Source organism: Sturnira hondurensis, unplaced genomic scaffold (assembly GCF_014824575.4).
Source record: "Sturnira hondurensis isolate 20B ecotype Veracruz unplaced genomic scaffold, ASM1482457v3 Scaffold0001872, whole genome shotgun sequence".
Lineage (NCBI taxonomy): Eukaryota > Metazoa > Chordata > Mammalia > Chiroptera > Phyllostomidae > Sturnira > Sturnira hondurensis.
In genome coordinates this window covers 23448169-23462552 of record NW_028074503.1, presented here as the reverse complement: position 1 = coordinate 23462552, position 14384 = coordinate 23448169, and the positions used below count along the sequence as shown (strand labels likewise).

The window sequence follows — 14384 nt, the reverse complement described above, 5'->3', positions numbered from 1 at the left end:
CTACGGGACTCTGGACAGAGGGGGGCCTCGTGGCCAGCGTGGGGACCGGGTCCCACCCACCTGCCAGCCACCGTGTTCACATTTTGGGTGCCTCACCAGCTCTTGCCTTCCTTCCAGCCAGTGGAGCACTGGGCTCCGTTGCCTCTGTTTTCAGGGTCCAGCCATCCGGGTGCTGGGGAACATTTTGGGCGCAGACTCCTTGGGCTTGAGGCGTGTCTCCTACCTTCCTGTCGGCCTCATCTTCTTGGGGCCAATGAGCCCTGGGCACTGCGTCTGGCAGGCAGGTTGGCCCCCGTGCAGAACCAGTTCTCTGCGTGGGCCTGGAGCACGTGGAACTTGACGCCACTCTCGGAGCAGAACTCCTTTAGACAGAGCAGGACATGCCGCCTGGTGGTCTCCCTCGCTGCAGCTGGTGAGGCGGGCCTTGAGGCTGGACACACCGGAGAAGACGGCTCCGCAGAGGTCAGTGGGGTAGTTGACTAGCCTTTCTCCCTGACTTCATTCTTCCTCGGCAGCCTCGGGGTGAGTGTGGGGAGGCCTGGCTGCGCACGGTTGAGCGGTGCCATCTCAGGCACGGGGTCATCTTTCATGCGCTGCTTGGTCCAGTCTCAGGCCAGTTCATCCTCCGCAACCTCCTGCAGGTGGAACAGGGCAACCTGGGCCAGGGCACGGCTGATGTGGCCGCTGAAGGGTCCGCTTGATACCCTATAGGCCCTCTGCCCAGGCGGGGAGTGGGGGGACTTGTCCTTGGGCTCCTCTGGGGGCAGGGCTGCGTGCTCTCAGCCCACGTGGCGGCCTCCGCTGGCGCCGGAGTGGTAGGTCTGGCAGCTGTGGGTGCAGGGGAACGAGGGGCTGTCACTTCCAAGGGCAGCTTCTCACGGCGGTAGTACTGGTAGCCCGTGAGGCTGGAGAAGGCAGCCCCACAGCCCTCCCGGGGGCAGCACAGCCCCCGTTTGCTTCCGCACCTTGCATGGCCCCTGCCGCTCCTCCTGTGTGCTCCCCTGGGAGGGCTCGGTGTCAGAGGGCTTGGCGCTGTGCTAGACCACCCTGTGGCAGTTGAGGCAGGTCTTGGACTTGAACTGCTTCTGGCAGGGCTGGCACTTGAGGGCCTCCTGCAGCTTCTGACACACCTCCATGTGCTTCTTGAGCCCCACAGGGGTCTTTGGGGTGACCATATGTTCATGTATGGCCCGTTCCCACTGCTGCTCAGTGTGACCCAGGGCCGGGTGGGCCTCAGGAGGGCAACACCCTCCTGCTGACAGTGCTGGCCCATCCTGCTTCTCGGTGCAAGAGTCAGCCTTGCTCAAGACTTGCCTTCCACCTCGCCCAGGCCTTTGAGTCCGAAGGGACCTGAGAAGGAGGGCTGCTCCCCAGTAACCTTCCTGGGTGTTTTCTGTTTCCCTCTGTGCTTCATGTGTTCATCTGCCTCCGCAGGTGGCGACCCAGGGCCCGTGGCCCTCAGTGCCTCCTTGACCCCAAGGGCCTGCTGCCCAGAGAAGGGGGCCAGTGCTGGGGCCTGGCCTAGGGTGGATGGGCTGTGCTCCCCACCCCCTGGCCCCGCCGGCTTGGGTGGGAGGGGCAGGTGTCGGCAACCCTTTTCTTCCTGCTGGACCTCTCCACGGCCCGAGGAATTTTGTTCTCAGAGTAGGTCAGCGGCACCATTTAGCAGGACAGTGCGTGTCTGCCGATGGCAATGGGCCTGCTGACCATCACCAGCTTTGTGACCGGCACAGGTTTTTTAACTGTCACAAGTTTTGTCATTGGCACCAGTTTGTTTGCAATAACCAGTTTGGTGACTGGCACTGGCTTGGTGATGGGCCTGGTGACCAGTGCAGCCTCAGTGGCTGGCATGAGCTTGCTGATTGTCCCTGATTTGGTGATGGACACAGGCTTACTGGCTGACACTGCCTTGCTGATACTGATGGGTACGCTGACACCCATGGGTTTGTCAGTAGTGACAGGTATGTGAGCTCACTCTGGTGGCGTTGCTGACCCCAATGGGCCAGCTGGTGGTGACCGGCCTGCTGGCTGGTCCAAGCTGGGGGCCAGGCAGGGGTTCGTTCACGTGGTTCCAAATCCAGTGCTTCTGCAGCTGGACCTTGGAGTTGAAGGTGGCCTCACACAGGGGCAAAGAATGGTCAGCCTTTCTGAGACAGTACCCCTGGCACTGTTGGAAATAGTACTTGAGCCTGTAGATGCTGGGAAGCTCCAGCCAGCAGCCTGCATTGGGACACTTCACCAGGGTGTATGCCTTGAATTCAGCTCCCACTGGTTCATATCCACGAGAGAGGAACATCTTGGAAGGCCTGGTTCTCAACTTTTGGATGCCCTTTTTTCTTCCCTTCCACCCTGTCACTGGCTGGACTTCCTGGGTCAAAGCAGAGTGGGGCCTAGCTGGGGCACCGTCTGCCCACCCTGGGACCCTGGCAACCCCAACTTCAATGGGTCGTGCAGCACATGAAATCTGACCTAGTTCTGGCTGCCATCCTTCCCAGGCCCACTCTTGCTGGACCCGGGGGGCGGGGGGGCTGGCAGCACCTCCTCCACAGAAGAGATCAGTCAAGCTGGTGGGACGAAGGCAGGGCTGGGTCTGGGCGGTGCAGGTGCCGCTGCCCTGCCGAACCCAGGTTTTTGTTCCTCATGGATATATACACCTAGGAGGGGAGCTGCTGGGGCACAGGGTGCCTCTGTTTGAGGAGCGGCCAGACTGCTTTGTATTTACATAGTTATGTTCAGGAGAAGGAAATGACTGCGAAGATGGCAGTTAATGATGGAAATCTGCTATGGCCAAGGTGAGCTCGTGTCCCGGGAAGGGAGAAGTGAGGAAAGCAATAAGATCACCAAAAGTAGCACTGTCATCTTCCCAGGTGACAGTGCCAACTGTGAGGAGACAGGTACAGGGCAGTAGGTGCGGCCGCCCACCTAGTGATGGACCTGCCCCCGCACAAACCGAGGCCCAGGCTGGCTGTGCATCTCCAGGGAGCACAGCAACACGTTTTTTGCGCCGGCCTGGTAGAGACAGTTAAAGGTAAAGCAATCAAGGTCAGACAGGCTGAAGAGACATGTTCAAGGTTACGTGTGTCCTGGCACATTCACTGAGCTCCTACTATGTATCAGGGACTGCTAAGCATGTACACGTTCTGTATGCATAGGGCTCACCAGGGGCCAAGCTCTGTTCTAAATGCTTTCCTGATCAAAAACTTTTAAATCCTTCCAGCAATTCTAGGCAGGAGTTCTTTCTATGGCCCCCCATGTTTTAGATGAGGGCACTGAGTCAGGAGTGAACCAGCTCCCCAAGGCTGAATAGTGCCTAGTGACAAGTCTGGGATTTGAAGGCAGCCTGTCTGGCTCCGGTATTACCTCCTTATGCTGCCTCAACTATTCTCACTCAAGGACAACGTTGACATTCTCATTTCATAGACAAGGACACTGAGGCCGAGTCAGATACCCTTTCCCAAGGCTGGGGACTCAAGCCCAGTCTCCATTCCACGCCAAGGCCTCCCTTTACAATGATGGGGACAGCTCACCATGCAATGAGTCACCAAGACCAGAGGCACTTAGTGTTACCTCCTCTGGGAAGTTCTCCTTGACTGCTCCTCCAGTAGGGGTTACAGGTCACCCCCCACCCTGGGCTCCTGAGCTTTCACAGCGCTCCTACCATGGCTCTGGTCACTGTGTATGACACTGGCTTGTAGGTAGCATTGACCCACTGACTTTGAGCTTGACCTTGTCCCCCCTCCCTCTCCAGCACCACACCCAGGGCCTAGCCCAAGCAGGTGCCAAACAAGCAGGTGGGGAATAGACAGGTGAACTGTGACAGAGAGTCCAGGTAAAAGTGACAGAGGAAAAGTCAGGGAGGAAAAAACTGAGCTGTGCCTTAAGCCAGGCCGCAGAGGCGGGGCACCCAGAGCAGTGGAGGGGTGGGGGGACCCCACATGGGACAGGGACTTCCAGTGGGAGGGCTGGGGGCGTCTTTGAGGTACTGAGGTCTAACAGTCCATAGACACCTGGAGGTGGGGGCACTGGTCTGCTGTCGGGGGCAGGTCAAAGCTACAGGGAGTACAGACCGGGACTTTGTGCAAATGGGAAGGGGGCACCTTCCTTTCTCAGAGACCCCCATCCCCGCCCGGGCCCTGTGGGGGGGTGTGGTGTATGTGAATTTGTGATGTAGTTTGCAAATCTCCCTGGCTGGTTGGCCTCTGAACAATGAGAGGTGGGCAGCAGAGGGGTGAGGGTCCTGCACCCCAGAACCAGAAACAGAGGGCGCCTCTCAGAGGAGGTCACAGTGGCCTTCCCCCTGCTCCCTGGGAAAATGGGAGGGTGCGCTGAGGGCAGACTGTCGGTCCCTGTGGGCAGGCCACCAGCGGGCCTTCGGCTCAGGCGAGGCCTTCCCTCCTTGGCTTACTTCTTAGCGTGGGGAAAGGTCGGGACAGACAGAAACGAGGAATCTGGGAAATGTTCCCCAGGGGGTCGAGTGCCTGGTCACAAGACTGGCTCAGAGGGAGGGGCCCAGAAGGACAGATGGAGTCCACATTAGGAAGGTTTTGGAAACCAGAGATGCCTGGTGCTGGAGGCGGCTGCCTCATACGGGAGGAAGCCCCCAACAAGGGGCGAGTCTCAGCAGAAGCTGTGGCCACCCTCACAGGGTTGTCTGAGGAAGTCCTCCACTAAGGTGCACACGTGGATTGGAAAAGCCCCACTGATCACTTCTGAGGCTTTGCTGGGGAGGTGGGGCCTTTTAAGACACGCCCTTCCAGAAAATGCAGGTGTCTTCAAACCCTGGAAATCTCTTAATCTCTTTTTCTCCAGCTGAGGCTCCAAAAATCCTCCAGGGTATCAGGATGTGGAGAAGAATTAAGAGCCCACCCTCCCATTTTATAGATGAGGAAACTCAGGCCCTTAAAGGAAAGCGATAGGTTCAAGGTCACAATGCAAAATTCAGTTAGGAGCACCCAACTGAATACTTCCCAGCGTCTCAGTACACCTGAGGGCACTACCTCCATTTCACAAAGACTAAAAGAGGCTAATTCACCCCAAGTCACACCCCTACAGCTGGGCAGGGTGGGGGACACATTCTAACAGGGTCTCCTTTGCCTCTAAAGCCCTTGCTGGTGCATCAGCATCTCAAACCTCCCTGACCCACGGACAGCGAGAAAATTTGCAAAGTCTACAGAGAAATGCAGGTGGTCCCTTTTGGTGATGCCTCCCAGGATCAGCCCAGGGAGGCTGGCCAGTCATCTCTGAGTTTGTTTCCTTCATTGTATGTACAACGGGGATGATAACAGCAACAGCAGTATTCAGGGCTTGTGAGATTTCAGTAAATGATGTATGTAGAGTCTTCTCTTTGGAGCCCTCAACAAATAACATTACTTCTCCAATGCCTTTCCTTCTCTAAAGAGAAATGGCTGTAATATTTTAAGTTATTTCTCTCAGTGCATTCTCGAATGCTAAGGATGATGCAAGAGGCTGGTTAGCCTTATCCCCTTGACAAAGCTTCCAGATTGACAAGGCTATTGGCCTCGGTCAATTTATTGAGGTATAATGTATGTGCAACAAAATGCACCCACTTTAGAGTTTGGTGAGTTTTGACAACCATATACACCCCTCTAACCACTTTAATCAAGAGATAGGATATTTCTGTCATCTCAGAGTTCCTTTGTCCCCATCCCAGACAACCGAGGATGGGCTTTCGGTGGGGTCTGGATGAGATTTATCTTTCCTTGCCAGGTGGTCATACAAGTATGTATTCTTTTCTGTCTGGCTTAGATTCGTGCACTGTTGCTTGTATCAGTAATTTGATCCTTTGTATTCTTACACAGGCTCTAACAATTGAGCGGGTTGCTCCAATGTGGCTCCACGGACAGACTGGGCCCAAGAACTGGCGGGTCTCCTGCTCTGCCTTGTCCTAACCACTCAGGGCCTGGCCCAAGGTAGGCGCTAAAGTTCTTCGCGAATAAACTGATTAAACATGCAGTATTTGTGAAAAGCATGAAACGCCAGGCCGAGGTGGTGAGTCATTTCATTGCTTTTCAAGCAACCCCACGAGTGGAGGGGGGAAAGGGTAAAACTAAAATATGATGAAGCGGCAAGGACGGTTTAAAATAAAGAGCTTCAGCCGACTTGGGAATAGTCCCCGTGTTCAATTATCCACCGAGCTCCGCGTTCCCCGCCCCGACCCCACCAGGGATAATTAAAACCTCGACGCCTCGGTCTCTTCCCTGGGGAGGCGGCGGTGCTCCCGGAGTGAATGAGCTCTAAGGAATGAATAAGGGCACAGTGGCCTCATTGTTCGGCGGCCGGGGAAACTGAGGCCAGAGGGAGGGAGGGAGGGAGGGAGGGAGGAAGGCCGCCGGGTGACTGGAGGCTGGGTCACCGCGTGAGTCAGCGGCGCAGACTGGCAAGATTGCTGTCATTAAGGTTTACAGGTCCGCAGCCGCCACCGCGGCTGTGCGGCCTGGGCCCCGCCCGGCTCGAGTCTCCGCCGCGGGCGCGCCTCCCAAGCCCCGCTCCGGTCACCACGCCTCAGCGCCCGGCGGGGCGCCCCCACCTCCTCCAGCAGCGCTCAGGGCGCAGCCGCCGGAGCCCGGCCGCCTGCAGAGGGCTGAAGAAGGGGTCCCGGCGGTCTCGGCCCCGCCCCGCAGCACCTCCGCCTCCTCGCCTGCAGCTCGGTTCCCCCGGGCCCAAGCGCTGGCAAAGAGGTGTCTGGGACCCAGCCTGGAGGCTGGAACTGGAGCCCCGGGGTGTCCGGAGGCCCCTGCCTTTGCCCGGGCCTCTACCTGCGCCACCCGCGGGACACCAGAGGAGGCGGCACGGGCTCTTGGAGCGCGGCGCCGGGCAGACTGCGCACGGCCCAGCCTGGCCTCCGCCCGGCGCCGCGGCTGCGCGCGCGCTCCCGGCGCCCCTCTTCCCCTGGCGCCGGCCGCGCGCACCCTGGGCCCGCGCCTCAACTCTGCGACTGCCCCAGCCCCTTCCCCGGGCGCGCGCAGCCCCAGGACCCACGCCCCCACCCTCTTTCCGCCCCCCAACCCGGTTTCCGGCGCGCGCACCCTGGCCCACTCCCCCACCCCATTCTGGGGTTGCGGTTAGAGCGAGTCCTTTCTGCTCCCTGGCCTCGCGTGGCCGTCGTCACGCGGCTGAGTCACCGGCCGTGCACACCAGGCGACAGGGCACAGACTTCTCGGGCCTGGGCCCCTTGCAGCCCGGAAGAGGGGTGGAAGCCCCGCTTCCCCATTCCTGTCACGGGGATGTTCCTGGAGGATGTTTGAGAGATGCCGCGAGCATCCCCATCCTCGCAACGGGACCCGTAGTTCCGATTCCTACCCCTGCCCCCAGCCTCCGTGTCGTCTTCGCCTTCGAGCCCTGCTCTGAATAATGTTTCCCCTCCTTTCTTCTTTCTCCCTCCCCCTTCGTCGCCTCCTAACCTGGCTTCTTTGCCAGCACCTGGCAACGACTGGTCCCCAGTGCCACCAACCCTAGCCTCCCCCTCGGATGTCTGGCCCCCTGGCCTGTGAGGGAGAGTGGTGGTGTCGGTCTAGGTAAGGATGCAGTTTCCGAGAGTCGCTGGGGCATAGGACATGTCTCTGGGATAGCAAGCAGAGGTCATCGGGAGGGGAGGGCCAAGCGGAACCAGCGCCCTGCTTAACCCGAAGGGGCGGTATGGGGTGTGGACTGGTGGACTTGGTGTAGACCTGAATATGTCCTTAAATTTGTAAAAATAGACTCGCTGTGTAGAGAAGAACACTGGAACCTTTAAGTCTTCATCCCCTTGCCTGAGTCCGGAGTGAAACTCCAAACATACTTATTAAGAAACTGTTGCTTTATTTTGACTCGTTTACATAAATTTTCCACCTTGGGGAAGATGGTGGTGGGCTTGTGGAATCCCTAAAATAACTTTTAATGGAGCGAAGCCTTCCATTATGGGAAGCGCCTAGACGCAACAGGCGTCTGGAGGCCTAGGTTCCCGTCACAGCCCCACCACTGACTGGCTGAGGACTGGGGCACCTGGCTGCCCCTCCCGCCGCGGATGTTGGGAAACTGGACACCCCCACCCAGAAAGACTGGGTCTTCCTTCCTTAAAATGGTCTCTGATCATTTAGAGAGAAAAAGAAGAAACAAGATTAAAAATAAGGTGAACATAGTTTGCTTTTCTGGATGGCATTCACTAGGCCTAATTCCAGTCATATTTATCACTCAGTCAAGGTCCAGGTGACCTTCACAGTCTATGCAGTTCCAATGACCTATTACCCTATCGCCCTGGTGAGACCTCCAGTGAGAACCTTAGTACAATCCTCCTGCAAGGGACCCAGGGGAGGGGCACCAGGGCCTGAGAGGAGGACTTTTGACAGAGGGAGAGAAGGATGAAGGTGGACAGGTGATGTCAACGTGATGTGTCACATTTCAGGGAACCATAAAAGGTTTATGGCCCTGTCCCAGGGAGGCCCTGCCCACCTTCCCCCCACCCTACCACCAGGGCTCTGAGAGGCTGAGTAAAGGGGTAGGCAGCCATAAAACCTGACTGCCTGGTCACGTGTGCTGGTAACCTGTCTGGTTCCTTTCCCCCTGCCCTCCGCTCTGCAGGGGTTGGGGGTGGGAGAGGGACAGAGCCCGCAGTGATTCTGTGGTGAGCAAAGCAAGTTCAGAGTCCTCTTCCACAGTTCCCTGGGCAGCTAACACAAGTCGCAGCCCTTCTGTGATGGGCCCGATGCAACAGTGGGACAGAAGCAAAGGGTTTCATTGAAAATGATGAACTGGTGGAAGAATGATAGAGAAGGCAATTGGTACTCACCGTTGAAAGAAGGCAGGGAACGATTGCTTTAAAAGGTTTTAATTGGTCCTGGTCTGAAGCTGCTCCTCCTGGGCTGAAACCCCAGGCCAGCTCAGACCTGCAGTTCTGGACTGCCCCCGTGCCTCCCAGTTTTTTCCCTCTGAACAGGGGCTCTCAGACATTATGCCTCTATTGCCTTTTCCCTTCTCTCCTCTGTGTGTGTGTGTGTGTGTGTGTGTGTGTCTAGCTGGCTACGTATCTATCTTTATATAGTAGTTTTCCAGGCTGGCAGGTCAGAGGCCTGGAGGGAGGAGGACCTCTCATTTATTCTCCCTGCTCTGCAGCCTGACTCACTTGGGGTGGGTCTACATGCCAGTCCAAGGAAACCAGGAAAGTGGCTTCCAGCAAACAGAAAGCTGTTTGGGAGACAGGGCGGTAAGGCCTTCAGGTGAGTCCATAGATATTTGAACCACAGCACCAGACAAAAATTGGGGGAGACCCTCACAAAACGCCCGACTAGATTTAAGGTTGTTTGCAAGTGACTGGTTTGCTCCAGAGGCTAAGGCTGGGCCATTTCCCACCCTGAGGACTGCCTGCCTCTCGAGGGGAAAAGATGGGTCGACACCAGTCAACTGGCTCTTTGAACAAATGGCTAGACCTGGGGCTGGGGCAGGAAACACTCAGGACGAGCCCAGAGCACCTCGTTGGGCCAGCGAGTAGGAAGGTGCTTCAAGACCAAAAGGAGGTGGGTGTGGCAAAGGGAGACCAGAGTCAGCCCAAGAGAGCTCCCGATAGCCAAGGCTGGGACAGTTTGAGAACAAAGATAAACAAATATTTTTAATGCAAAGAATAAAATAAATACCCATGAGTGAATCTATATGGATACAGAGAAGTGATTGATTAAGTAAGAGTCCAATTTCCCATACAGGTAATTTCAAATAATTTATGTAAATGTTCTTCCCTTAAAGGAGTGAAGCTTAATCCTCCTCCCATTGAATGTGGGCTACACTTAGTGGCTTGCTGCCAAAGGGAACATTACAGAAAGGGTGGTAGGAGAGTAACTTCGAAGTGGGAGAACCTGGCAGACACCACCTCGGCCAGGTGGTCAAGGTCAACATCATCAGTGGCAAGTCCATGGTGATAGCATGTACCCCAGATCTGATGTGGGGAGAACAGCGCTTCACTTCTGTGGTCTTCCTCTCAAAAAACCCATAACCCCAATCTAACTGTGAAAAAAACATCACACAAACCCACCAAGGGACATTCTTCAAAACTGTCTTGGTCATGAAAAATGGGAGAAACTGTCACAGCCCAGAGGAGCCAAAGGAGACATGAGGATTAAATGTAAGGTGGTATCCTGGATGCATCCTGGAAGAGAAAAGGGGTGCAAGGGGAAAATTAGAGGAATCAGAATAAGGTATAAGGTTTAGCAATTAGTAATATACCAATGCAGTTCCGTAATGCAGTTACATTACTGGTACCGTGGTAATGGAAGATGTTTACAGTAGGGAAAATTACATGGGAACTGTCTGTACTATCTTTGCAACTTTTCTGCAAATCTAAAACTATTCTAAAGGAAGAAGGATTGTGTTTGCTTGTTCTTAAAAAGCTAGTCTGGCTTGGCTTTTAGAATCCAAGTTGTAGGTGTTCTATGGAGAAGGGGAAGGACCAGCAAGGGGTCCCCAGGGACCCCGAGAGATACTGCCAAGGGGGTTGGCAATTTGATCAGGAAGAATAAAATAATCTGGGATTTTTTATTTATTTTATTTATTTTTTTAAATTTTTTTATTTAACTCTTGTTCAAGTACAGTTTTCTTTCTTGTATTCCCAGCCCTGCCCCCCCAGTGCTCCCCACCTCCCTCCCATCTCTGCCCCCCACCTTAGTTATTGTCCATGTGTCCTTTATACTTGTTCATGTGAGTCCTTCCCCTTTTCCCCTGTGATTCTCTCCCCTCTCCCCTCTGGACCCTGTCAGCACGTTCTGTATTTCAGTGTCTTTGGTTACATTTTGCTTGCTTGTTTGTTTTGTTGTTTAGATTCCTGTTAAAGGTGATATCATATGGTATTTGTCTTTCACTGCCTGGCTTATTTCGCTCAGCATAATGCTTTCCAGTTCCATCCATGATGTTGCAAAGGGTAGGAGCTCCTTTTTCCTTTCTGCAGTATAGAATTCCATTGTGTAAATGTACCATAAATAATCTGGTTTTTAAATCGCTTGCAGTTCAGATAGAGTGATTTTCTTTTATTTTTTAAAGATAATCCTTTTCTAAAATCCTCACCTGAGGGTATGTTTATTGATCCAAGAGAGGGAGAAGGAGAAAGAGAGAAACATTGGTGTGAGAGAGAAACATCAACAGGCCGCCTCCCATAGGCGCTCCAACCTGTGTCATTGAACCAGAGGCCTAGGTTCGTGCCCTGAAAATCTAACACACAACCTTTTGGTGTGTGGGAGTGAGGCTCCAACCAACTGAGCCACCCACCCAGGGCTCATCTGGGTGATTTTTAAGTAGCTTGCAGATTGCCCAAACCAAAAACACTCTCCTGAAATGCCTTTGCATGCAAACTTAGATTTTTAATTGCTTAAAAAGAAAGTGCGTTAAAAGTCTGTGGTGATCCCATCCCTCTTACGTCCAAAAGCACGCAAAAGTAATCCCAGGTGGGAGGAGTCTGAAAAATGGTTACCTGTGCTGGGGTGGCTGGTAGGGAGTGAGCAAGGGAGCTTCTGGGTACTACTGATGTTCTGGTTTCTCACCTGGGAGCTGGTTTTCTGGGTGTGTTTGCTTTGCGAAAATGCATCAAGCTGTATGCTTTTCTGTATGTAGGTCCTATGTCAATAAGAAGCTTATAAATCTTAAGATAAGTTGATTTCAAGCATTAAACTTTTTTTTAAAAAGATTTTATTTATTTATTTTTAGAGAGAGGGGAAAGAGAAAGAGAGGAAGAGAAATGTCAATGTGTGGCGCCTTTCACGCGACCCCTACTGGGGACCTGGCCTGCAACCCAGGCGTGTGCCCTGACTGGGAATTGAACCAGCAAGTCTTTGGTTCACAGCCCCTGCTCAATCCACTGAGCTACACCAGTCAGGGCCAAGCATTAATCTTTAGAACAGGCAGAAACTAACATCCTTCTACCTATCTACTTCCCACTCCCCCGAGGCAAAATCTGGAAAGGTCCAATTGTTTGCCTAAGGACTCAAAGACCATCAGTGGGCCATCCCTGAGCCCTGGTGACCAGGGTTTTCCTGCTGGACTGTGCTGTGCAGCAGCGAGTCCTTTAACCAGGCCACAGGTCTGGGCCAAGGAACATCTGCAGGGAGGGAAACCCACGGAAGGGCAGCACCAGTACCAACCTGGGTGGCCTGAGACCACACTCGACTCCTCTGTGCCTCAGTTCGCCCTCTGGTAAAGAGTCTCCAATGACCATATTCTGTCTGCAGATCAGCCAAAAATGCTGCCCTGCATTGTCAGACCGGTCTCGGTCACTGAGATTCCTCACATTCCACCGTGGACTGAGGTCCCTGGAAGCTTCGGGTCCGGAAAGTAGGGGCGTGGTGCAGATGCTGCCGACAGACGCTCCGTCCCAGGGTGACAAAGGGGAGAGAGGCGGCCAGATGGAGCGGGGAGAACAGAGTCCGCCCGGGGCTCCGTCACTCCTCCCTCAAAAGTCCGTCCAGAGGACGGACACATGGTCCAGTGAAGAGGACACTGAGCCCCACAGGGGTAGTGACTTGACCGAAGTCAGCTGCCTAAGGGAACCCCTACAGCTTTTTAGCTCAGTTGTGACCTGTAACAATCTGCCGCTGGAACCATGAGTTCTGTTTCCTTGAATAAATGTTTTCCTAATCTCTTTCATTAAAGAAAATATAAACATGTGAAAAGCATAACAACTAGCATGTACTTGTCATTCCATCATTTGAATGCAATCATCTGAAAGTTTTGACTTGTACTGTGACGTTTCACTTTTTGTCTTCTTTTTTTCACATTTAATTTTGGGGTTAAATGAAACTGGAGAACGGGAACTTTCAGTTTGCCATTGTTGGGGGTGAAATCGGTCTCCTGGGACTTCTCCAGAGGTCAGGAGATGGGTGTGGTTGAGTTGTCCTGTGGGAGAGGGAGGGGGGACGTGGCCAGATGGCCCCACTCCCAGGAAATCCCATGGAGGAGGTTGGAGGTGCTTCTCTCCTAAAGAATGACACCATCGAATATCACACTGACAAAGCAAACCATCGCTTTGAAAGCCAGATTCACTATCAGGTTGTCTTTTTTTAAGTTTTTGTGTTTTTTTTTTTACTGTTGTTTGAGCATGTGGCTTCATCTGCGGTTGATAGAAATACTACAGAGAGATTTCTATCAAAAACTCTTTTGCCCCAGTGATCCCTGCACCCCACTCCCCAGCCAAAACATCTTGCATTAAGTGTGTCTTTGTATGTGACCTGCTGGGCTTATGAAGTTTAGTGGAAGATCATCCGATTAAATCCTCTTCTTTTAGTGATAAGAAAATTGAGGCCTGGGGTGACCGGTGAGATTCCCAGGCTCACACCTGGGGGTGCCTGGGTCTGGACCTTCTCTCTCGGGGCCTCTGTGGCTTCATCAACATGAGGTTTCGTTTCCTGTTCCCCAAGATCCCTGGAATTAGGTTGGTTTGATAGGTAGCATTAGCAGCCTCTTGTTTATCACCCCCCCCCCCCAACTGGTAAAGCAGCAGAGATTCACTTCTCATGCTTCCATGTGCGTGGGGGGCTGTCGGGGGGGCTCTTTGGAACATTCCTTTCACTCAAGCTGTCAGGTCACAGGGCTACACCTAACTTCAGGGAGGCAAGGGAGTGAGGTTCTGTGTTTTGCCTGTGACTGGAACCCGAGATACTTATTGAGCAGCGCTAACAAGCACTCCATTAACACTCAGTCTATTAGGAGAGACAGGACCTTCTGAAGCGTGGGCAAGCTTCTTTCTTCGCACGATCAGAGTGCTCGGTTCCTGACTTCACCTGTCCCATTGCGCTGGCTTCGCTGGCAGTCTCCCAGAGTGGCGGGCACCTACTGTGGGTCCCGCAGCCTTACCTCCAGAGGGAGGGATGGGATCTTGGGAGGCATGCCGGTGCCCTCAGGCCATTGCACTCTGGAAGCCCCTCTTGGAATTGCTGATAGAATCTAAGGCTGTGTTAACGAAAGGGAGATGATATTTCTGGTGTAAATGACACCGGTTGGACTACTTCATTCATTTATTTATTCATTCAACACTCACGACATTCCAGATCCCAAACACTACTGTCTGGGTACAAACTTGCGGCAGAAATGTTGACCAACTGAGGGTCCCCAGAGCAGGGTGACCACGATGGTGAGGGATCTGGTAATCCGGTCCTATAACAATAGCCCGGCAGAACAGGGCACGGTTAGTTTGTAAGACGGGAGGTGAGGAAGGATGTCGTAAAACTCACCAAGAAGGGCTGGTGGGCAGAAGCAGGTTTGTTAGCTGGCTGCTGAAGGCAGGAGCTGGGTCAATGGGTGGAAGTTGTAGGCAGGCAAACAGCTCAGTCTGGGGGCGGCCTTTTGCCTGTGAAGTTCACCAAGGGGAGGACAGATTTCCTCGAAAGCTGGGAATTTACAGTCCTTGAAAATCCCCA

At 53.8% G+C, this 14384-nt stretch overlaps 1 pseudogene; it reads right to left on the bottom strand.

Annotated features, from left to right (window-relative positions):
* Positions 1 to 236: 236 nt before the first annotated feature.
* Positions 237 to 13854, bottom strand: LOC118980159 (zinc finger protein 512B-like; annotated as a pseudogene).
* Between the last annotated feature and the right edge of the window lie 530 nt (positions 13855 to 14384).